The following is a 26,292-nucleotide window of genomic DNA, read 5'->3' on the forward strand; positions in this document are numbered from 1 at the left end:
AATAGAATCTATGAACACGTACATAATTGATTTGATTCTGCTGATCACATGAACTATACTTTTTTTACCTTTGAATCCTAGCACCCCTCTGAGCATCTGCTACATCACACACAGTCCACATACACTCTTGGGTGGGTGTAGAAGTGGATAAGTTATTAGGGCTTATGTGGGTGCTGAAATGCAGGACTAGAGGACAAATAAGTCATGAGCATCACTTGGTAGGAAAGGTCACTATATCTCCATAAACTAAGAAAGCTTTAATAGATACATACTTCAGTGTGTGTGTGTGTGTGTGTGTGTGTGTGTGAGAGAGAGAGAGAGAGAGAGGGAGATAGAACTGTTTTACAGGTCTCTGTAATCAATGCTTGGACCTCTAATGTATTAGGCCAACTTTCTAAAATGTCTCCCATATTACCTGTTTTTAAACCACAGTGATCTTCTTTTCTGGAGCCAAACCCCTGTTTTTAGTCCTCCTCTCAATACATTAACATATTTAAATTATTTCTAGTTTAAGAAAAAATGTGAAACAAACAAGCAAACAAAATATATGACTCCATATTTCTCTATGAACTCATTTTTTTTCAAGCCCTGTATTTTTAAATATTAGACATTCATGGTCTTACTGTCATTCGTCATCAACACTGGCTCCCAGGGTGCTGAAGCAAAAGGACATCCTTTCAGTCAAAATTCCGACCTCTCAGTCCATTTGACACTTGTTCAAACTCGACCTTCTCGTTTGATCTTTGGTTCGTGGATTTTTATGGCACCGTTTGGTGCTGGCCCTCCTGTCTCTTTATCCATTTCTTTTCTTTCTGCTCTGGGGCCACATCAAGTTCTACTCTCTTCTGCACCACTGGCCTGATTGGTTGAGTATTCAACTTTGGTGTGCACAAAATTCACCTGAAGAGCTTGAGCTCGTTAAACTCTAGATTGCTAGACCCTACCCCAGCAATTCGAACTAGAACCCCAGGGGCCATAGCTGTTTACCTCCTTTCCTACTATGGCACTTCCTTTTTTATTCAATGTGTCAAGAAGTCCTATTGGTTTCAACTCCTGTATTCTAGTTGCCTAGACCACGACTTGCCTGGATTAAGCAAGAGCTCCCTTAAATATCTTCTTATACCTAGGAAGATGGCAATTAACATTCTTGTGTATATTTTATTTTTGTAATTTCCAAATCTTTTCACAATTGACTTTTTTCTAAATTTATTCATAATTTATTTAAAACAAAATGCTAGAGAATAGGGAAATTAAATAAAGCATCTCATTAAGAAGTGGTGACATGCTTTCCAGGACCACAGGGCCACAGAAGAATTTAGCTAGGTGATCTTTTTCCAAGAATTACTCTGGGTTTTATAGGAAGAAGATGGAAATAATAAAGTGACATAGAGAATAACACTATAATTTTAATATATATTTATTGCTCTTTGGGAAATTCTATATCTAGATTACTTAGGTGCATAGGAGTAGATCTAGATTTTATGGGGCCTGAAGGTTATATGAATAGGGGAGCCCACTTTAAGAAAGTAGAACATGATGGATACAAAATTGATATAGCTTCTCTCAGGGTCGTGGAGAACATGAGGGACGCTGAGCATTAGCTTGACCTTCAGAGCAGATCCTTCTCTGTAAACACATGTTCATTCTACCTGTCCCCCCAACCCCCCGCAAAAAAAAATAAACCACACTTCAACTACTGTTAGTCTGAGGCTACCATTTAGGAACTCAGGTTGAGAAAGATTAAATAAATTCAAGGATTTCACAGCACTTAGGATTGAGTTTAAAATGAGGCTCCGGAATCTGTGTTTAATCCCTTCACTCTAATTTCCATCCACTGTGCTACAAAATTAACCAGTTGTCATTGTGAATATTCACTGATACTGAGTGTCCTTCTCTAAAGCTAGTAATTCTTAAGTACAGCATTACAGTCTGAATTTTCATTCAGAGCCTAACATGCTCTTCTCACTAGCAGTAGGTGCCAACTGTATACCTAACTGCTAACCCTCATAACATACACACTCTTCCAGGCTGGGCTACTTCAATGCTCAACAACAAAGTGACCCCACATTTTGCTCCATCATCCAGGGTTCGTTGTCCCTCTGTTCTTATCCCACGCAGGATCAAGCCACACTCCATGCCCAGGCCTAACCTCTTCATCATATTTTCATGGCTCATAGTGATTTCCTTGTTCTCACTGTCTCTAAGGACATGTTAATCAGGGCATTCATTTTTTTTTACAAGGTTTTACCCATTTGGAGCTTTGCTAGTCGTTGTGTCATACACAGTGTGAGGGGAACCACTGCTTCCTCTGCTCATTCTTAGTGCTGTCACAGGCGTGGCCCAGGGGCAGTCACAGAGAGGAACTCAGAAAGGCCATGCTGATTGGGCAGGTTTACCTCTTGATGTGAGAATCGTTATACATTTACATGTTCCTTAGAAAGTTGTCAATTCAATAGCATTGTCAAAGCTTCCAAGTCCCTAAAGAATCCAACCTAATGGTTTATTTTAATCTTAAAATAATAAGTAAATTTATTTGACAATTCAGCTGTGAAATTCATGAATCCATTTGATTGAGTAGCTTCCTTATAACTCGTGTCTCTTCTTTTTAGCTGGCATTGTAAGGACTTCTGAAAATGGTCTCCCACCTGCTGAATATGTTCCTTTTGTTGAAAAAGTAAAAAAAAAATTGACCCTGGGATGGAGGATTAATTGTCACCTGTGCAGTGGCAGAAACCCCTCAGCGATTTCTGTTAGCCTCTGCCTTAGTAAGCTGGCTCCCTCTTCTTCTCACACTGGCCTGGCCCCGGTGCTTTCTGCAAAGTGGTAAATCTGGATATCTGGTCAAATGGAGTCCAAATTCCCTTGAAAGCAGAACACAATGGAGATTTTGAGACTTTGTCTTTAGGAACCAACAAAGATGCCAGAATCTCATTTGATAACATTATCTTTTTCACTTTTAATTTCTCCACAGAACACTTTCTGAAAATTGAAATCCTTTATCTTATAACCAGAGATCTTAGCTTTCTACCCAGTTGCCCTTTAAATATGAATAAGAGCTAGTGTCTAATGCTCCCTGTCTTATACTTGACTGCATAATGTTTTGTGGTTGCTGTTCAGGAAAGGTAGCTTTCTTCTCTTATCCTCAGTGAATAATTTCCTTTGCAGCCTACGGGAGTTGAGATACATATTTTCCATTTTTTTTTTCTATTTTCCAGGTTAGGTTGAAGTTATAAAGGTTATCAGAATTACAATTTGGATTCACTTCATGTTTCTTGGTTAGAATATCATTACTTGAATTATCAACTGTTGTTTCAAAAAAAATAAGACTTTACATTTTAGTTTCACTCCCCTATAATATTTAATCAAGGACTCTTTTTTCCAGTCAATTGATATATTTGCATTTATATTATACTGTTCAAGCAGAAGTGTTTGTGTAACGCACATACACACGCACACAAGCACACACACACTTTCTTTCTTCCTGTCACTCCCTAGCTGGAAATGAATAAAACCCCATGTGTAACTTTAAAAATTGGCAATGTCAATGAAAGACATTTATTAAATGCAAGATAGGATTAACAGCAATGATCTCTATAGCAAACATTTTAGTTGGGCATTGTGGTGTTTTGGTGTTAACTTTTAGCCTGACATACATGGCTGTACCATCATTTGAGGGGTGTTGCTTGGTGAGCTTACCTTTTAGGAGAGTTCCAAAAAGCCCTGCCCACAAAATGTATCATATGAGCATGCATGAGATAGTAACCACCTGCTGTGGACTGAATCGTTTCCTCAAAAAATTCCTAGCTGAAGCCTTTAACCCCCACGTGACTATTGGAGATAGGGCCTTTAAGAAGGTGATTAAGGTTAGGGGAGTTCATGAGGTTCTTGAAACCTTGATCAGATACAAGTCGTGCCAGCTGAGAAAAGGAAGAGATGCCAATCTCTCTCTCTCAGATACAGCCAGGAGGCAGCAGTCTGCAAGCTAGGAAAACTGCTCCCCAGAACCTGACCACGCTGGAACCCTCGTCTCAGATTTCCAACTTCCAGAATTGAGAAATTAATTTCTGTTGTCTAAGCGATTCAGTCTGTAGCATTTTCTTATAGAAGCCTGAACTGACAAATACACCAGTAAGACATAGAAAAAATTGTATTTTCAAATACGAGGAAGACTTAATTTTAAAAAAAAGTAGATCTGAATGTGTCCTGGGTAGTCTGGAATCATAAAGATAAGGGGAATGTCATTTTGGAGTTAAAGGGAAGAAAAACTCGAATAGGTGGACAGAAAACTCTTGCAAAAGAGAAAAAGTGGAAAAGTGTAAGCTTTATTTGATAGCATTTGTAAAACTGATTTGCTCAGACAAAAAATGTTTATTAGAAAGTTGTAAATAGTAATAAAGGACCTTGAATCACTGACCAGAGGCCATGACTCCCCACTTGACATTTGACAATAGGAAAAAAAAAACGATAAAGAAAGTAAAGAAAAGAAACTGAGGATGCATGGACCACACTCAGATGTAGGCAGGTTATACCTGGCCAACCAGATCATCTGTATTACCTCCCTGGAGTGTGGCGGTTACACACGCAGTGTGAGATGGTACCCAAGCTGTGAAGCAAAAGTCCCAAGCAATGCCGGTTACAGGAGATGCTTAGGGAGAGGACTGGCGTAGATGTCAACTTGGGGAAAAATTTGTGTTGCTTCTACACATTGTGAGAGAAATTGGAAACATGTGGCTTGATATTTGTTCTCTTCTTTGTCTTGTGTTCTGTGTCCTGAAGCTTTTCCTTCAGTGGGGGGGAGAACAAGAATGAATCACAAGCACGTTGCCTTGTTCTCACACAGGAAATCAGTTCTGATCTCACTGGAACATATGCGTAGAGAATGTAGCAGTGCAAGAGCATGGGGTTTGAAGCCAGAAAACCAGTGTGCAAATGCTGGATTAGCTATATAGAACCTGGGTTAGCTTTTTAGGCTCTCTGAGCTCAGGTCTCCTCATCCAAAAAGATACTTCGTCAGGTTATCTAGGTGATTACATGAGCTTAAATATAAATATAAAAATAAAATATACATAAGCAAAGTATAAAATCATTACATAATAGGTATTTTACAAGTCTGGGAGATTTTTAAAATCCTTTCCTTCTTATCTCTACTTTGATTTATGTGGCTGATCCCCATCTTAGGTAGGCTGGATATATAGCAGGTGTCTTTCCATTAAGAAAAAGATCCAAAGTGTCCTCCTAAATGGTTAAGTAAATTTTGGTATAAACATGCTACAGCTTTCAGGCATTAAAATAAAAATGTGAATTATAAACATAAAAATAATATGTATACATTATTTTGAAAAATATATAGTTCCACCAAAATAACATGTATTATAATTTAATTATTTTAACAGCACAGTTTCTTCTGAGACTATATGTGAAAATCGGTGGTAGCAGACATAAATATAATATTGCTATTAATATCCATTTTTAGAAGTATTAGTGATCCCTTATAGCCCCAGTGTCTTTTTATGAAAAGCATCTCCATAAGATACAAAGTTCCCAGACCTGGTCTTCCAGCTTTGTGACTATTCCCCCATGTCCCACTCTGTAAATGTTCATTTTCCTGTAATGGCAATTTATGTCACTGTGCATTATACGGATGGCCTAATTCAAGGCCAGTATCCAGTGGAGATGTCTTCACTTCGAGGGAAGTTGGTTAATGGTTGGAACCAGGATGTTTTATTGTACCATATCATTGAACTGTATTTTCCACAATGTCTTTTTACTGACTGCACCTAAAAACATTTCATTATGTTCAATCATATGCACTCATTCTCATTAGAAGGTTATCATTTCCCTGTAGCCCTGCTTGCCCAATGGCAGCGATGCTTCGGGTTTCTTAGACTGCACTAAGTGTTGGTTTTAAAATGAAAATCTTTATTACCCATTAGGTTTCTAGTGGTTTAAATAAATAAAATGTGTTATCCTGCATTGAAAGAGATAGTGCTCCTGATCAGGGCGTCATGTGTGGAAATGGAGGGGGCGAGCTACAGGACTGTAGGGCTCCAACAGGCCTCTCCAGGTCTCTTGCATTCTCTCTGCGTCTTTTCCCTGTAGGAAGGCTGTTTCCAGCATTCCTTAAAAATATCTCCCTCCCCCTTTTCCTTCCTTCCTTCCTCCCCTCTATCCTCCCCTCCTTCCTTCCTTCCTTCCTTCCTTCCTTCCTTCCTTCCTTCCTTCCTTCCTCCCTCCCTCCCTCCCTCCCTCCCTCCCTTCCTCCCTCCCTCCCTTCCTTCCTCCCTTCCCTTCCCTTCCTTTTTTCTTTCCTTCTATTTTTATAAAAGCCTTGGAGTCGCGATCGTATTTTGTGGTTTCTGTTTGCTATGCAAATTCAAAGATGAATTATTCAATATTATTAACATTAAAGAGAATGATATAAAGTGGAGATAAAATATACAAACACTTAAAAATGATTATAGGAACCCCAATAGCTATAAAAACAAAATGCTGCTAGAGCACAAGGAAATGCCAGAGACTTCACTGTGGAAGTCACCAGTGTACTTGAAAAGGTTAGCAAAGGTGGCGGATGTGACAGATGGGAGACTTTGAAGATAGCCAGTGAGAGACTGGCATGTGGGAAGGAGGCGTGAGAGACCCTGGCATGTTCAAATAGAAGTGAATGGGTTTAATTTGACGGAGCAGCTCTGTGGAATGAGAATGTAAAAGACATATGGAGGGTCAGGAGTAAGTGTGATCAAAGGCAGGTTGAGGCACAGGGATGGCGGATGAGTCAGACTAGGGGAAAGGTTTATATTGGGACTTGTTAGGTAATGGTAACAGTGAGGGTTGGTGCGTTTTTTTGTGGTAATGATATTGTTATAAATTCAAACTTCTTTGTATTGAACTTGCATCATTAAAATGACTGTGTTGATACATAGTGCATCTACTGCATGGCTCCCAGCTGCTATCTCTGTCCCCTATATCAGCTTTAGAAAGCATTGAGTTAACTGTCCCCATCAAACATGTCATCAACTGAAATGATCTGGAAGGAGGATTTTTTTATACTATCAATTTCCTTTCCTGAAAAAATGGCTTGAGATTAAATGCTAAAAAAACCCCTAACCAACCTTTCTGTCAATTTCCCTCCAAAATTCATTAGGCTTATATCTAAAACCCACATAGCATAGACTAATTTATTCATTTAGTTACTGAGAGATAAAGTTTTATGAAATTTACCACCAAGGATTCACCAAAACTTTATTTTTAAAAATACAGATTATATAGATACATACTTGAGAGTTTTCTAAGGACAAATTGACTTAATTTTAATTTATTTTATTCTTAAATTCTTGTGATTGCTTATTATTGCTTTTATTTTAGGGTATATATCATGTTTATAAATATATATATTATATATATAATATATATATTGAAACTAGCAGAGTAGTATCTTATAAAGACATCATAATCCTAATTCTAGATACTTCTTAGCTTCTTGCCAGGTGAACTATCTTATCTCATTTGTGAATTCTACATCCAGTGGGATATTTCTGTTTGCTTTTTCTGCTTCCTTACAGCCATCCCAGAAGTTGAGGTAATTCTCACTGTACATATTTCAGAGTACCAGTTTTGCACATGGTGTCTTTTTATTTGTTTTTATTTGCTACTTTTACCTTGGATTTTAATTTTATTTTTCCTAAACTCATGTATTTATCTACAGGCTGCCTAAAATCTAATTTTTAATCAAATGCCATAAAACATGAAAATACAGGAAATACTGTTTGTTCTTCACATAAACTAAGCATGAGCCAATATGACGCTTTGCCTTTCCATGGTATGGACAAGGCATTGAGGCTGAGCAAGCCGACATGACCGGGATGCCCCCTGACTGGTGCTGAGGTTGGGTGCTGGAGGGTAACAGATGGCCATGTGCTTATCAGCTGCTAATTTGGCCACAAAACCCTGTGTTCTATGTACGAGCAGCACTGTATAATTTAATACATAATAGCAATAATGATGACAGACAGGAGAAGAAAATTACAACTAATCATGAAAAAGATACTACCTATTTTCAGCAAAATCAAGACAGAATTTGGCTTGCCATCCACCAGAGAATGCTGGGAGTTGAACAATTAAAGGCTGCTTCTCTAGAGACTGGAGGCTCTGTCTCCCTCCACACTGCAAAGGAAGTGTAGTACAATTTACCGCAGCCCCACCCTTAGAAATCAAAGTTCAAGCGTCTGTACCAGATGTGCTTGAAAGGGAAGTCTTCTCCCCCCTTGCTATACCATGTCCCCTCTTCAGGGAGCATTCTCCTGTTCTATTAATTATTGTGTTTCGATGACATTATTATTCATGGACTCGCATATCAAAACACTTGACTTTGCACCTAGTCTGGAACTAATACCAATAAGTATAAGGCTGAGTAGTGGGTAAAGTTTTCCTTTTTCTCTTTTGTGCACAAAGGGGACACTTTTTTTTTCATAATTCAAGCTTGCCTTGCACTTTTAAACAAAATTTAGCTTGATTCATTAGTAGCAGTGGCATGCAGCGATGCACCTCTAGGGCACTCCTAAGAAATGGAAAATCCCAATTTCACATTTCCATGGACCATCAGAAGAGGATGTGGCCTTGCTGAATTGGTTATTAGTTTAATACAGTTTACAATAACCCTTATTTTGGGAGGCGGAGAGTCTTTGTTCACTGGCATGGAATCAGTGCTCACAAACACGGCACTATGCTGGTGAAAGGGAGGTTGGCGTTGGAGGTTTGAGGTGAGACTGTAGTATAATGAGATTGATTTTTTTTTAAGCAAACGTAGAACATATGAACAAACATAGTAGAACATTCAAAGAAGACAAGTCCTCTTCACAGTAGCCTACATGAAAAGCTACTGTATCAATTAGTGGTATATTCCCAGACATTGGCTGTTGCTAACAAACTACTAGTATTATCAAGAAATAGGTTTATTTTTCATTCATAATAGAAAATCTGTTGGCATTGAGTCACCTGTTCTGTGACAAAAACAAAGTCACTTTTGATATTTTTTATCTCTGCTATCCAGGTCACAATGCCTTTTGACTATTACTTGTTGTCCCAAGCTCACCTGATGGCTGACTCACCTTCAGTGTAACTTTATATTCTAGGGTGGGAAAGGTGGGGCAGGCAAGCTTCCCATGGCTTCTTTTCTTCTTGTCAGGAAATTAAAAGACATCTATCTTTTTACCTTCTTATCAGGGACCAGGTCTCAAGCTGTTCTGAGCTGCAAAGAGGCTGGAAGACCAGATATATGACTCGATATTCCCTTTCCTGGGAGGTGAGCAAGGGAGGAGGGCGCTGAGATCAGAGGTGATGCTGACCAAAGTGCCTGCCACTCAGCACAGAGTTATCCCAACAAGGTTTCATTATGTAAAATGCTTCTTTGTTAACTGACTTAATTTTCAAATAAATTTTCCTTGTGGCAGAAACCATGTCTGCCTTCGTTTAGACTGTTTAGGTGCTAGCAAGATGCCTCTGAATACATTTATTGAATGAACAAATTCATGAGTGAAATAATGAACCAATACTGTTTCTTCAGTAGGTACCTGTGGGTATATTGTGTGTGAATTTTGAGCAAGGGCGGGTAGATGATGGGCAAATGATAAATTGGCAACTGCAAATGTGAAGCAGAGGTCATATTTTTTTTTTCCTTTTAGTGGATGAGGTGGCCCAAAGTATTGTGGAAGGAGGATCAGAGATGGACCGGACAAACCACGCCCCCTCATCCAGCCCCCATGCTCTTCTTCACAGTGTCCCCTCCATCCAGAGACTCAGGCTGCTCCTCACAATTACTGTGGCCTGCCATGGGACCCAGGGGCCTGGTCCTGTTATGTACTGATCTGTCCCCGGTCACTCACACTATTTCATCCTGACAGCCTCTTTGTATTGTTTTGTCTGAATACTGGCAGCTCCAGCTGAGGAGAAAGTTTCCTATAAAACTTTAATTAGTTTTTCATTAATTCCTTTTTTAATAAAGATTTTTTTTCCTTTCACCTAATACTTATAAGCTACATGTCAATCTCCAAAACAATACCTCCATCATTGAAATTGCTTGAGCTGCCTGAGAGTTTATTGAAACTCCTGGCGTTCGGTGATTTAATTTTTGAGAATCTGAGTTACTGGGGTTGCCTTTGTAGTTTATGTCTGGGAAGTGTCCTGGCTGGCATCCCTTATGTCTATAGCTTAATTGAACATCTGCGGAATGATGGGGGAAACACTGGATGTGAATAAAACAAGGAGTATAACTAAAATTCTCCTGAGGTAATAATTCCTCCACCAATATTTTTTTAAAAAATGCAGATGGACTAATTTACCTATGTCCATGGATTTGTAGTTATTTTCTTCCCTTCAACTTGCACATCCTCTAATTTCATGTTATCTTCGCGTCTCACCCCCTACTACCTTACCTATTTTCTCAGGTTCACCAGTGTTTCTTCTCCCCACTATCCAAACAAATTATTTAAATTACTGTTGCATGTTATACATTTAGAGCTGTCATAACCATTATTGAGGTTAATCAGTTGAGTGATACTATGAATAGCATGAATATGATTACTTCTCTTTAATAGAGTTCAAATAAACTAGGATACTATGAGGTTAAATGGGATCAAGCCAGCAGTGCATCCAAAACGAAGACCTATGTTTTCTCAATCTTAACTATTGCTTTTAGCCACATAAACTCAAAGATATATAAAATAATTATATTTAAAAACAGAAAACAGACTACCCCCTCCTTAAAAATATATTAAATGCAGTGCATTAGGCTCAGGCTGAGTTTGAATAAAGCTGTGTCTGTTCTCTGCAGGCACTAGATTTTTCTAGGTGTTTCTGGTCAGTGAACATAGTAGATTCAAGAAGATATTTGGATACTTCCTAAACTCTAAGGAGTCTCCTAGAAAATACCTTGTAAGGCAGTTTCCTTAAAATGAAGTCTAAAAACTTTAAAAAAAATGTTTGAACTTTAAAATAATCACTAGCAGGGAAACTGTAAAACTGTAACAATAGATACTAAAAAAATCATTTAGTACATTTAGCACAAATTTATGATTAAGAACTTAAAGAAGTATGATTAGATGGATATTTCCTGAAGTTGATTTTAAAAAAGTCCAGTTATGAAAAGCTTTAAACATTAACACAAATGGGGAAAACTTATAAGCATTTACTTTAAAATGAGGAACAAGATAAAAATGCCATCTATTACTACCTCAACATTATATTGGGGACACTAGCCATCACAATAAGATAGCAAACCTTGTCCCCAAGAAAGATATTGGCAAAGTGTAAATATTACTCTTATTATTTTACATTTTATTGGTACCTAAATAGAAAATGCAGCAATGTCTATGGCAAAATTTAGTTTGGTAAGGTGTCAGCATATGAGGTCAATATATAAGGGTCAACTGTATTCCTATACAACAGAGTCAAACATGTATAAAATGTACAGGTTACATAAAGTAGTAGTTACTATGGTAGGTTTTTCTGCCCACACAGGTCTAGTAAACCAGAATTTCTGAGTGGAGCCCTGGAATCCTCAGTTTAATTAGATTTACCAGTGGTGATTTTAAAAAAAAATCAAAGTTTTTAAATTACCATCTCAGGTAAGAGAGTATCTGAGTATCTTTTTATCTTATACTAAACAGTTTTTGTAAGATTTGAAGTCATGCATTCACCCGTAGGTGAGATAAGAGGTCTAATGCATGACTGGAATAGGGCAGAACTCCCTTCTGCCTATGAATGTGTGGCCTCCCCCTCCCCCAGTGCTGTCGACACCAGGAGCTTCTCTCATGCTAGCTCACAGTCAGGCTCCAGCAGCTTACCAATATTAGTGGTTGAATCTTCTGCTCCCTTATGGTGTCTGGCCACTTGTGCTGTAGGTAAGCAAACATCCGATCCTCTATTTCTCTGAAGGCAGCTTTACTCCAGATCATGGGATGACAATTTGTGCTGTGACTTCAGTTCTCTAAGGAGTCCAAGAAAAGTTGTTGCTAATTCAGTTTTGTCCTGCTTTTTCTTGTTGTAAAGGTGAGAATGATGGTTCCCAACACCCTTAAATGTTGCTCCAGAAACTGAAAGTCCGGACAGGTGCAGGGAAACATTGTTTTATTGTGCTTCAGTTTATTATATTTTGCAGATATTGCTGTTTTTTTACACATTGAAGGTTTGCGGGAACCCTGCAGCGAGCAAGTTTATCAGCACCATGTTTCAAACAGCAATTGCTCACTTCATGTCTGTGTAATATTTTGGTCATTTTCTCAATATCTCAAACGTTGTCATTATTATTATGTTTGTTATAGTGATTTGTGATCAGTGATGTTTATGTTATTGTACCATTGACCCTTGAACAACATGGAGGTTAGGGGTTCTGATCCCCATGTAGTCAAAAATCTGAGTACAAGTTAAATTGGCTTTTCTCATATGCAAGTTACAAGACATGAATTGAAAATACAGGTGATCCTTGAACAAATAGTATAGTTCAAAGCCCTGTTGTTCGAGAGTGAACTGTAATTGTTTTATGCTGCTGCATGCCACGCCTACATAAGATGGTGAACTTAATTGATTATTAAGTTGTGGGTGTTCTGAGTACTCCACTGACCTGCCATTTTCTCATCTCTCTTTCTCTCTATCCTCTAGCCTTCCTATTTCCTGAGACACAGCGATATTGAAATTAGGCCTGTTAGTAACCCTAGGATGGCGCCTCTGTGTTCAAGTTCAAGTGAAAGGGAGAGTAACATGTCTTTCATTTTAAATCAAAAGCTAGAATTGATTAAGCTAAGTGAGGAAGGCATGTTGAAAGCTGAGACAGGCCAAAAACTAGGCCTCTTGTGCCAAACAGTTAGCCAAGTTGTGAATGCAAAGGAAAAGTTCTTGAAGGAAATCAAAAGTGCTACTCCAGTGAACATATAAGAGTGAAACAGCCTTAATGCTGATATGGAGAAAGTTTTAATGTTCTAGATAGAAGACCAAAGTAGCAACAGCATTCCCATAAGCCAAAGCCTAATCCAGAGAAAGGTCCTAATGCTCTTCAATTCTATGAGGGCTGGGAGAGATGAGGAAGATGCAGAAGAAAAGTTAGAAACTAGCAGAGATTGGTTCCTGAGATTTAAGAGAAAAAGCCATTTCTGTAATATAAAAGTACAAGGTGAAGCAGCAAGTGCTAAGGTAGTAGCTGCAATAAGTTATCCAGAAGATCTAGCTAAAGTATTTAAAAAACATTGCCTCACTAAACAACTGGTTTTTAATGTAGATGAAACTTCCTTTTGTTGGGAAAAAAAATGCTGTCTAGGGCTTTCATAGCTAGAGAGAAGTTAATGCCTGGCTTCAAAGCTTCAAAGGACAGGCTGACTCTTTTATTAGGGGCTAATGCAGCTGGTTACTTGAAATTTGAAGCCAGTGCTCATTTACTGTTCTGAAAATCCTAGGACCCTTAACATTCATGTAAAATCTACTCTGGGTATGCTCTGTAAATGGAACAACAAAGCCTGGATGACAGCATATCTGCTTACAGTATGGTTTTTCTGAATATTTTAAGCCCACTGTTATGACCTATTGCTTAGAAAAAAGAACTTCATTCAAAATACTGCTCATTGACAGTGCACCTGGCCACTCAAGTGCTCTGTGGAAGTGTACAATGTGATTAACGTCGTTTTCATACTTGTTGACACAACATTCATTCTGCAGCCTATGGATCAAGCAGCAATTTCCATTTTCACCGTTTATTATTTAAGAAATAGATTTCTTAAGGCTATCACTGCCACAGTTAGTGATTTCTCTGATGGATCTGGACAAAGTAAATTGAAATTCTTCTAGAAAGGATTGAACATTCTAGATGCCATTAAGAATATTTGTGATTCATGGGAAGAGGTCAGAATAATAATATAACAGGACTTTGGAAGAAGTTGATTCCAGCCCTGGTGGATGATGTTGAGGGGCTTAAGACTTCAAACCAGTGGAGGAAGTCTGCAGATATGGTAGAAATAGCCAGAAAATTAGAATTAAAAGTGGAGCATGAAGGTTTGACCGGATTGCAGCAATCTCCTATAAAATTTAATGAATGATTCTTCTTAAGGTGAGCAAAAAAAGTGTTTTCTTGAGATGGAATCTATTCCTACTGAAAATGCTGTAAAGATTGTTGACATGACAACATAGGATTTAAAATACTGAATAAACTTACTTGATAAAGTAAGTAGAAGGGCTTTAGAATATCAAGTCCAATTTTGGGAAAATGTTCTGCTGTGGATACAATGTTATCAGATGGCATCACAAATCTACTGATATATCTATTGAGAGAGGAGGAGTCAATCTATACAGCAAACTGTATTATTGACCAATTTTAAGAAAGTGCCATATCTACCCAACCTTAAGCAGCCATCATCTTGATCGGTCAGCAGCCATCAATACAAAGGTAAGACCCACTACCAGTAAAAAGATTATGACTTGCTGAAGGCTCAGATGCTGGTTAACATCTTTTAGCAATAAAGTATTTTTAAATTAAGCTATGCAAATTGTTTTTTTAAGAAAATGCTGTTGCACAGTTAGTAGACTGTGGTATAGTGCAAACATAACTTTTATGTACACTGAACACAAAAATAATGTTACTTTATTGTGATATTCAGTTTATTGCTGTGGTCTGGAACTGACCTACAAAATCTCCTAAGTATACCTGTATTTGTTAATATTTAAACATAGCAATTTTTCTAACTATATCAATAGTATGCAGTTTAAACTTAGCTTTATTGTGCTTAGAATATGTTGAGATTTTGCTTTTTAACTCATTTTAGAGTTAACCTTAAAATGTTTAATTCCACAATGTTTAACAGTACAGTCATTTCAAACAATGTGAAAGATGGGTGGAGGATATACTCTTCAGGAAGCTCATTTATTACCCTCTGAGATCATGCTTCTGGCCAATCATAATTTTTATTTCTAAGTATGGTTTCCTAGTTTCCAATCATAGCAGTGCAGTTAAGATTATGGACTCCAGAGCCAGACTGTTCAGACAGAGTTTTCAAGTGAGACTCTGAGATTTGTTACCTATGTGAACTTGAGCAAGTTACTTAACCCATTAGCTCCTCAGTTTCCTCACATGAGGCTAATAACTGAAATTCTAATGGAGAAAAAGACAGCAAAAAGCCTGATCAAAGAAATAAAAGGAGAATTGGCCCCAAAGTGGAGCTAAAAGAATCAACCACAATTAAGGACAATGCTTAGTTATTTCTCAATGGATGGTCCCTTATATTGGGCTGGCAAAAAGTCTGTTTTTTTCCATAAAATAAAAGACACATTTTTCATTTTCTTAAATAACGTTATTGATATTTTGAATAGGTCAGCTATTTCCCACTATTGGCTACTAGTGAGTAGATGCCATGAGTATTGCTAATATCTTCCAATGCATAAGACAACCCCACAGCAAATAATGATTTGTCAGAAATGTCAACAGTACCAAGAAACTTTACAAACCACTTTTAAAACATTTGATCAGTCACAGCACCTTCTCCATACACTACACAAATCTTTTCTTGTATTTCAGTTGCAGTTTTACCTTTCTTGAAATAATAAAGCATAATATGCTGAAAATACTGCTTATTTTCTTCCACCTTCAATATTAAAATAGCTACACAAAAAATTCACCAATTTTGATGTTTTTTAAAAATACATGCTGATATGATAGTTGTCACAATACACTCTAACAAAACTGTTCCAAATGAATGTAGAGCCAACTAAGTACTACTAGAGCCATCGTGAGGAATAAAACTAAATGAACTTTTTGGCCAATCCAATAAAATAATGTAAGAATGTCATGTTATTTTTGATCTCAGAAAAGAAAACAACAACAGAGAAATAAGAGTACCTTGAATCAGGATTTGCTTAAGAATAAGTTACTTTCAGGAAGTTAGTAAATTTTTAGGAAATTATGCAAATGCTAAAAGTTATAGCTTCCCCAAAGAACAACCTCCATCCCAAGATGAAGAAGTGGCCCATGTCATGGGAGATTTCATGTGTGTGTGTGTGTGTGTGTGTGTGTGTGTGTGTGTGTGCGTGTGTACACATTTTTTCCCCAGTGCTCTGATGTTCCTGTGGAAGACTGTCAGTGGCTATTGGAGAACTGACCGCTCTTTTCCCCTCTTCATTCTCCATTTTCATTAGCATTGGCATTGTTATCATTTATATTCATCTGATTATCAGAGTGTGTAGAAGCTGACACGTTGGAGAGAGCTGGGCTGAGCACAAGAGCTGCTTCTGGAATGAGATAAACAAACAATAAACAAAAAAACTTCTTGATTCAGCAGTTCCCCAAAGTGTATGATTCATATATGAGTCATTCTCATGAAGAGGATAAAATCTCCATTTACAGAGTCAGAAATGAAAATAAAGTTGTTTTTAATTTAGGACACAGAAGAGTGGATGAAATATTTAGCTCAAGAGGATCCTTCTGAAAATGGATTTCTAGCAGAAAAGTTTCACCCCTCTAAGCATAAAGATACAAATTTTGCCTCCCATAAGCTAATCAAGACCTTTTCTTTGGCAAGAAAACAAAGGAAAACTAGTCTAATCCTGAGTAAACCTGGCTTTTCCTTTACTCATTGGGTCTCACAGGAAGAGCAGATTGCAATGTTTAACTCTCTAATATATGCAATAAAAGATTTCAGCGATATTGTCAAGCTGACTACTTAGCCATTCAACTCCTTTCATATTATACACATTGCCATGCACTGTCGCTTGAGATAACTTTGTGCAAGAAAGCTTTGTTAGGACAGAGTAATTTGATGAATGTCAAAGCCAAATGTATATAGAGAGATATAGATATACGGGATGGGGACAATCGGATTTCTATTTGACTCACACAAATCACATTGCCAACACATTTCAATGAATCACCATTAGATGCCAGGCTGGCAGACATGACAATGCATTTTGAACATGGCTAGCAAGAAAGATTTGGGATGTTTCAAATATGGTCTCGTGAAGGGCGTTTTTTTGCAAAAACATCAGAAAATACAACACTGTATTATTTCTGCAGTATATTTCAACCAAGAAATTTAAGTAAAAATGGCACTCTATCTGATGTCCCAATGTAAACATTGCTCTTTTTCTGATTCTTTGCAGAGAGAAGCCACCCTTCGTGACACCTTTTTTATATTTCTAGAACTCTGTAGAGAGATTTTTTGTGCTACATGAGGGTGATTATTTATTATGGGGCTGGGGAGCAACTGTAGGGGAACTCCCCTTCAGCTGTGTGGCGTGGGGAAGGGCTCCTCAGGAACACCAGCTCTACCTGTACAGCCTTCCTTGCATACACCAGAGGAGACAAGGGCTTGCAAGCAGCATAGCACCACTGGACTGTTGGTGGTAGCTCAGTTATTGGCCCAGGTACCTATCTTTGGTTTTCATCTCTTTGGGTAGAAGGTGCCCCATCTCTACTAGGTAAGGCAGGGTCACTACGACATAAAATTTAAAGGATCTTTAATTTAAGAGTATTCATTGTGACTAATTCTCTCCTATGTATGATCACTAGGATTTGAGAACATAAATATTCTTATATTGAACTTATTTACATGTACCTTTTTGAATAAGTGTTTGTGGTGTTTGTGACATGCCTAGATTGAATTTTATCTTTAAAAATTGTACTAGGTTTTACTTTGTGATCTGACTTCATCATTCTTTACTGATTCTGGGTTCTTTCTTTCTTTCTTTCTTTCTTTCTTTCTTTCTTTCTTTCTTTATTTTTAGAGAGGGAAGGGAGGGAGATAGAGAGAGAGAGAGAAACATCAATGTGCGGTTGCTGGGGGGTATGGCCTGCAACCCAGGCATATACCCTGGCTGGGAATCGAACCTGCGACACTTTGGTTCGTGGCCCGCACTCAATCCACTGAGCTACGCCAGCCAGGGCTCGGTTCTTTTTTGTTTATTGATTTTCCTGAGGATAATATCCATTATCAAAATATGGAAATTATGTAAAGGGACCTAACTATGAAAGGTACACTGTAGCATTTACAACATGGAATGGTTTGTTTGGAAGCACCTTGGTATTTCCTATGCCAAATCCTTTCTTTATTGTTATTATTTTTTTATTTTATTAAATTTACTTGGGTGATGTTGGTTAGTAAGATTGTATAGGTTTCAACTGTACATTTCTATGATACACGATCTGGGTGTTGCATTGTGTGATGATTTGACTTTGGGTGGTGGGCACACAGTGCAAGTGCAAATCCCTTATTTTAAAAATGAGGGAACTGCCACAAGTGCTTCTTCTGTCAGTCACAAAGCTACTGAAAGAATTGACTAGACTAAGTTTCCATATACTTCTGTTCGTTAAATTCACATAGCACAAGATTGGTTTGAATGAGAATTGTTATAGATAGATCACTGTAAATGCTCAGTTTACACCCTCCTGACACTGTCTCTCCCAAATTTCAATCCTGGACAACCAAAAAAGTCTCAGCTTTATTGCAATCCCTAAAAGCATGGGTATACAATTTAATATAAAATATAAAAAGGTAAAATTATACATCTTAGTTGATCGATTTATATATGTAGAAAGTGTACAAATTAAAAGTGTGGATTCCAGACTAGAGGTTCTAATTTACTTATTTTTAAAGAGAGGGGAAGGGAGGGAGAAATAGAGGGAGAGGAACATCAATGTGTGGTTGCCTCTCATGCACCCTCAATCGGCAACTTGGCCCATGACCCAGGCATGTACCCTGACTAAGAATTGAACCGGCAACCCTTTAGTTCACAGCCTAGTGTTCAATCCACTGAGCCACACCAGTCAGGGCTACATGTCCTGGTTTAAATCACAGCTGCAGCAAGTTACATAATGCATCTGTTCCTCAGTTTTCTCATCTGTAAAACTGCAGTAATAATAGCACCTAATTTCACACGGTTATTGTGAAGTTTAGATGTGTTAACATATAGCATTTAACATATATGTAAAGCATCAGCATATTTCCTGGCCTATACTTAGTACTGTAAAGTGTTAGCTGTCATTATTACCTACGCCCCCACCTCCGCCCCATTTGCTTAGGGCTGTAGGAGGAGAAATAGAGAACACCTCTGTCCATTAAGTGTCTAGGTAGAAACAACTTAATTTCTCTGGACTTCTTCCCCAAAATGTTCTCTCTGCATGTGACTTCATAACAATACATTTTATTGTCATTATTGTTTCCTTTATGTAGAATAGATGATTTCCCTCCTCTTGCCTCTTTACCTGGTTAACTCTTCCTGATTCTTAGATAGTTTGAATGCATCCCCTCTAGGAGCCTCCACCTGATTTGTGTTACTTTCTTAAGTTCCTTTGCTCCTCTTAATCATATTTCTGGACTAATTTCAAGTGCTTAATTATATTGAAATAATGTTTACTTGTCTATATCACTCTACAAAACTGTAAGAGCCCATGTTCAGTGCCATACGTATATTTATATCCCCAGTGCCTACCACAATGCTCAGCACATATTAGATACTTAATATTTATTGTTGAAATAAACTGAGTTGAACAAGGAAGAAGCACGTTTCTATTTATCTTAGAGTTCAGACTGATGGAGGGAATTAAGGGAAAGAATAGGATGAGATACAGAAGAAAGAAAGTATGAGGAACTAAACTGAAGCCCCAAGAACATGACTGTGCACCTGAATTTGGTACAGAAGGTATGACCCAACTCCTCAGGTTAAACACACAGTGAAAATATAGACCTCGCACATCACAGGTTAATTAATATTTACTAAATAACAATATAAAAATAAAGGCATGAAGCAATCAATATGTAAATACTTAGGCATGATATCACAGAGAATGTGTACATGTGAGAGAAGATAAAGAGGATTAGGTTAATGTTTACAAGTGTCCAGAGGTACTTGACATAAGAAGATGTAAGGTACATTTATATGATATAATGGAATAACCTGATTATATGAAACAGACAAGTTTCATGATAGGTATTCATTTAATCAGCCACCCCATAAACATGTATTTATTTTGCATTACATGCCAATCCCTGTTCTTTGTACTGTGTACGCTCAGGTGCTTAGTCAAAAAAACTACATTCAGGCAAGTCAAAGCCAAAGACATATGGGAAAGAATCGTTTATACCTTGGCAGAATAGCCTGATCCCAATCCTTTTTTTCCTCTTATCTTCTTGGCTCTCTGTTTTAAGTATTTTTTTCTTAAATGCATAAATGGGCATCTGTTTGTATAATCCCATGGGGAAATAAAAGCTTTAATAATTCAGATCACTACAGCAGCTCTGCTAATAGCCAGCACTGCTATAGATAGAAAAAGTTGATATCCATTAGATGTTGGTGAGCTTTCATAAAAATGCACCACAAATGTAAATATAAATATAACTAACAAATATTGAGCTCAGGGTCCCTGCTTTTCACAAGGCATATGTCAGGACAGCAGCAGAAGCAATGTTGGATAAGGTTGCTTAGAATCTTGAGCATACTATTCATGATCTGCCTTTGAGTCCACATGGTCTTTTTTAGTCTCTTACTTCATGGGTATATGCCTGCCTTAGTCCAAATACACTGTAATATCTTGGAAATTAAGTCATTTCTTTGGTTTTTCTTGGATCCCCCAGAATGGATTTTGGCACATAGTACATATTTACTTACAGATTTTAAAGGGACTTCAAAGAAGACATAAAGGAGGCTTCTACAGTGAGAAATGTAGATTTTAAAAAGAGAGATGGAGGAGAGGTTTGTGAAATGCAGAAGGAAAGGGCTACATGGATGAGGAATAGTATTCAAGCCCTCAGGAGCCAAGTGGGGTAGTAGTTTCTTTATCCACAGATCTCTTGATCTTTCTTAAATGATCACCAGTGATCCGCTTCCCATGATTTCTGCTGTGGTCTGTGCCCTCTGGCTTGCCTTAGCAGGGTCATTTGTGTCCAAAGTTCCAGTTGGTACCCACCCAGCACATCCATTAGCACAGGGTGAATAAAGCATAGCCAGGAATGTTTGCAGCAAGGTGGGTGGAAGAAGAAAGAGAAAGCCCTAGAACAACACCTGGGTTTGGGAATGGATAACCTGAGCTGGGGCAGTGGTTCAATATGTCCCCCTTACATAAGCATCTAGTGACCATAAATAGGCAGTAAGTTGTAACATAAAAGTAACATAGCATACCTACACGGGGATATTTGGGCTCTAACAGTAATGCTGAACTTGTCTGGGCTTTTCTTTCAGGAAGAGAAAAATGTAGCAATAATTTTACAATTATGTTGATTATGAAGATAAAATCAGTAAAGTTTCTAAAAGTGCCTGCAGAGTTCTTGGCTCTCAGTAGATGCTCAGAAGCCCTTAGTTCTTTCTCCTCTGAATCTTCCATACTGTCAGTCTAAAAGGGGCATCATCAGGCAGGACTGTGCCAAGGTAAATAACTCTGAACCACCTGGTGTGCTCGCTTGTCTCTGCTCCTTTATGCTACACTTAGGCCAGCCACCAAGGCGGCTGGGGCTTTAAACAGAGGCCGGGGAGAGTCTAAGAGTGAGTAGCATCCAAAAAGCATTGACTGACTGCATACTGCAGAGGCACCTGAGATATAGAGGCCAGCAAAGTAAACTTCTGGGACAGCAGCAAGTGGGTTAGTGCAAGTCATAACTGGTCTATAAAATGTAGTTTCATTGTCTTTTTTATTGAGATCTACAGGTCCAAATCTCATTACCTTGTGTTTTTCTTCAGCATCATAACTAGGAGAAAGTGGTGGTTTGTTGCTATGTCCTACAAATGGCAGCTTCTTTTGTCCTGTCTCCTTATGTGAATGTTCTTGAGTTGTGATTTTATTTCTCCCTCAGTCAGGAATACTAGACTTTAATATGGTTTAAGGTTTGAGTTTGAGAAGCTAGATAAACACTGAATCAACAGACAAGCTGGGAAGTTTGTCTCAGTGCTCCCTGCAGCCCAAGAATCCAGCCTCCACTGTGTATCCCTCTGTGACCACTCTCCTAATTTCCTTGCACTCACATGTGAATACAGCAAAAAAATGATCAGGTCTCCTAGAGGGTGGATGTGGTTGTGCAACCTACAGTAGTCAAATGGGAGAAATTTAGGCAACAGCCAGAATTATGGAAATTAATTCCCAAGGCAGGCAGTTATTACAGTGGCATCTTTCCAGCTCCCTGTATACCCATTCACTAGCTAACTGCAGGGGAAATGGGACTGAACATCTATTATGACAGCTTTAGGAATCTCTAAATTCTTGGTTGTCTTGTGTATGTATTTATCTCCTTTACCTCCTATAGCCAAATACTCCTCATGCTGCTCCATCTTACACTTTGGTTTATTGAAAGACTGTAATATAATCAAGGATGTCAAAGACCACCTTACTCAATACCTGACTTAATAAGTGAGCAAACAGACCTGAAGGGACTTTACTTGATATCAAACACTAGCTGGAGACAGACAAAGGTCCAATTTTATCCCTATTTTGTAGCAAAGTTTTTCTTCTTCCTTTGAGTCTTAGTGTCATCAGCCTAACAGGGATCTCCCTGTCATCAGAGGTCATCACTAGAGGAGCTTTAGTATGGAACTGGCCCTGTGGTGTTGTGGCAGATTTATCAAGGATTCCTTTCTTTCTACTAACTGCTAGACAAGGATAACCTCACTTTGTCACAAATAAAGTCAGCAGCTGCTGTCCCTTGGCTAGAGCGGCCTCCAGAACTGCTTTGCCTAGCCCTTCTGAGGTTGCCAATGTGGCTCAGGACATCCCAGCTTATGGAACTTTGCTGCTGGCTGTCATTTCAATGCTGGAGAGCTAGTCTGAAGAAAGTAGGCTTTGGTGACACAGCACACAGGGGTCCCTCCAGCAACAGAGGTAGAGCCACTAGATAAGCTCCTTTGCTCGATCCATTTCACACTTCCAGTGAGATACTAAAGCACTACTGCACGTGCCTGCTAAGCTTCCCCTGCCTTCTTCATGCACACCTTGGATGCCACTTGGGTCTGCAGTAGCTCTCCTCCTGAACTCACTGTTATCTTCCGCTCATCAATCAAGTATTCACTGAAGGATGGTATTCTTTTATCTTTTGTTCTTTGCTTTTTATTTTTATTTAATGTATTGCATGATATGTTTTGACTCTCTACCTGGTGCCAGAAATGAAATGATTTGTTTTGTCTTCTTCGTCTCACCTCATATGGTATTGTACCACAGTGTCAATGAGTGATCATTGAAACTAATGATCACTGAAACTGTTTGCATCTGATTTGAATAAGCAAAATGTCTTTTAATATATCTTGGGCTACACTTTTTTTCACAGAGGGAAGAATTATTTCTCTTTAAATATACATTTCTTTTCTTTCTACTGTGTCAATGAAGATGAGATGTCCAGTATTTATTAAGCATTTATAATATTTTAGATTCCATAATTAGAATTGCATTACCAACATCAGTTTCAAAATGAGGAGATTATTAACACCAGCTTTCATAAGTTGATTGTGAAGATTAAAGGAGATAATGTCCTGCGAACAGTAAAACATGACTGAACTGTGGATTGTGGATGATAAGTCAGTTTATCATAATGGTTGGATTTTACTTTGGAACACTGAAAGAACTATGGGATGAGATGTTTGAAGAATAAGTTTCAATGAGGGAATATTCACTTTAGGAAAAATCTGGGGTGTCAGGGATAGATAGGGCACAGATTTTGGCACAGAAAGAAGTAAAAGGTCCTAAAAATGTATTTCAAATTGCTTGTAAGTGCTAACCACTTTCTATTTCTGCCTAGAGCCACTCCTGTTCTTTCTCTAAAATTATGAACAATATGCCTTTGATCTTGCATATTTTTGATCCAATCATTGTTTTCCTTTTAATCTAGTTTCACTTATCCTGAGGGCTGCTAATTCAACAATAGGTCTGAATGCTCAAGCTTAAATAATATATATTTTAACTTGTTTTTAAAGGAAAGCTTTGTAAGTCCTATAAGAAATGAATCATTAATTCTGCCATGACATTATATATGAAATCTACCCAGGAGCTCCCAAATACTCTCCAATTCAGAGGAGTCTAAAGTTCAGCAAACCAAGCTGATGTAATATTATATTTGCCCTTTAAAAAAGGTCAGAATATTGTTCAATTGATGCCAACATCCATGAACTAAATGAAAGGGGGCCTGAGAAGATTGGATGTAGTTAAGAGTTTTTTGGAATTCATGAGGCTCCTTACTCACTGTGAAATAAAACTCCCTAGCAAACCTTTTCGAGAGTAAATCCTGGGAGTATTTTGACATTGGATATGAGCAATCAGTAGGACTATTTTCATTGAGTTTGGATTGGCAAAGGCATTTTTCAATTTTTAAAATTCATTGCATATTATCCTTCCCCCTGGTATTATTATTTTTATTTTTTATGAGAAGTCAAGAAAGAAATGAGATGGGTCATATTTAAGCCTATGAGAAAGCCAGGTTAATACTCAGGTGTTGCGCGTGGGTCACCGGCCAGCAGTGACCACGGAACGCTGTGGATGGCTCGACAATACGCGAGAAAAAACACCACATGCACAGAGACAAACTAGTTTCTGTGGGGAAGTAGGGACGAAATGGCCACCCCCCCTAGTGGGGGAGCACGCTGATTTACCGTCCATACCTGCTTTTATTAGGCTCATGCTGCATAATAATTCAGGTGAAGTACAGCACTCATTAGGGGGAAGTAAGGAACTATAGAAAACAAAGAACTCTGCCGGTCTATTGAGTTGGGGGTCAAAGAGCTGTAAGGCTGAGGAACAAACTAACTTCCTCCTAAGACCCTTCTCATTCAGCTGAGAGCATTCTAAACAAAGAAGGTTTCACAGTAATTTACATATTCTTTCTTAGGCCTGATCACCCTGGGGAATCCGCGCTTCTCAGTACCGAGCTGTACCACCCTGTCATTGTTTTAGGCTTAGGTGGAGCAAGGGAACTAGGTAACCAAGAGATAAGGAGATTTTCTCCCAGACGCTGAGAACTCAGGCTATGTCAAAGCCGAGGAGCGAGGGTCCATCACCCCCCTTTTGCTGCAGCCCCCCAAGTCCTTCTTTTGGGGGGCCTCCCAAAGTGATCGTGCCTGTCTTAGGTCGTTCCCCCTGTGGGGAATCTTACCCTGTCTTTGGCTAACCGACCAAGCTTTTTGGGGGGTTCAGTTATGAATAAAGCAGCAGAAGCAGCATTCCTGCCAGGGAGATAAGCTTTTGTCTCCTTGCTGGCTTACAGTTCCAAGGGTGTTCCCTTAGCTTTAGCTAGGCGGGGGTTTCAGCCTCTGATACGAGTCAGGGCGGTTCCCAACATCTCCCCCTTTTTTAGTTTTTAAAATCAATTGTGATTGTTAAGCCTGTGAAACCTACTTTTGCTGTTTTTCGAATGCAAATCAGAAGAAAAGCAACATCTACATACATCATAAGGCAATAATAGAAATATAAAGCAGAAACTAAATTCTATGGGTTGTGAATACCTAAATTTCTAAATTCAGTGCAAGAAAACATATTAAGGGAAAAACAAAAGTAATAGGTCTGATTACATTTCAATCTTTGTGAGAAATCACATAGATATCAGGAAAGGCAAATCACATGGCAGTTTGAGCATAATGCAAGCCTGACTTCTTACGAGAGGATTTCTTAACAGGTGCAGTTCTGTGCACCGACTCATCACCTGCTTTCTTACGTGGGTGTTGAGTTTTAATTTTACCCCTGCCAGAATGGTTTCTCATACCTTCTCCCTTGTTTTCAGTTAGGACTGCTAAGGGTTCCATAAAGGTGGCTACTTGCTGGTCTCTGATACGACCCTGGGAAAACAATTTGCAAATACACCGAAGTACACAAATCAATATCACAATCAGTAAACAACCAGCAGCTCCAAAAACCCAAATTCTCAAATTAAGTCCATCAAACCATGTTTTAGGATTTAGCCAATTAATATTTTCATTAAGGGCTCGAAAAATGTCCTGTTTGGTTAAATGTTGAATGTCCTGCAGCTGATGATGTAACTCCAACTGCAATTTATCAATTTGTCCTTTTAAGTTAGTGGAGAAAGCTCCCCTCAAGCGATGTTGTATATCAGTCCAAGTATGTTGGCTGGAATTCCACTGTAGTGGTGTGACACACAGTCTGGAGAAACTAGGGTCACAAGTTAGGTGCTGACGAGTCACGAGAGCGTCCTGGCGTTCGCCAATCCAGTCCAGTGCTGATTCAACTGCAGAAAGGCGGGTCAGGATCTCCTGATCTATTTGGGCCTGTTGGACCAATTCTGAAGTAGCATTGATTAAACAATAGGTGCAACCAGGTGTTAACAAACTGTCGGACTCATAAGGAGAGCA

The sequence above is a fragment of the Phyllostomus hastatus genome, unplaced genomic scaffold, assembly GCF_019186645.2.
Source record: "Phyllostomus hastatus isolate PE091 unplaced genomic scaffold, TTU_PhHast_1.1 phas_contig_80, whole genome shotgun sequence".
Classification (NCBI taxonomy): domain Eukaryota; kingdom Metazoa; phylum Chordata; class Mammalia; order Chiroptera; family Phyllostomidae; genus Phyllostomus; species Phyllostomus hastatus.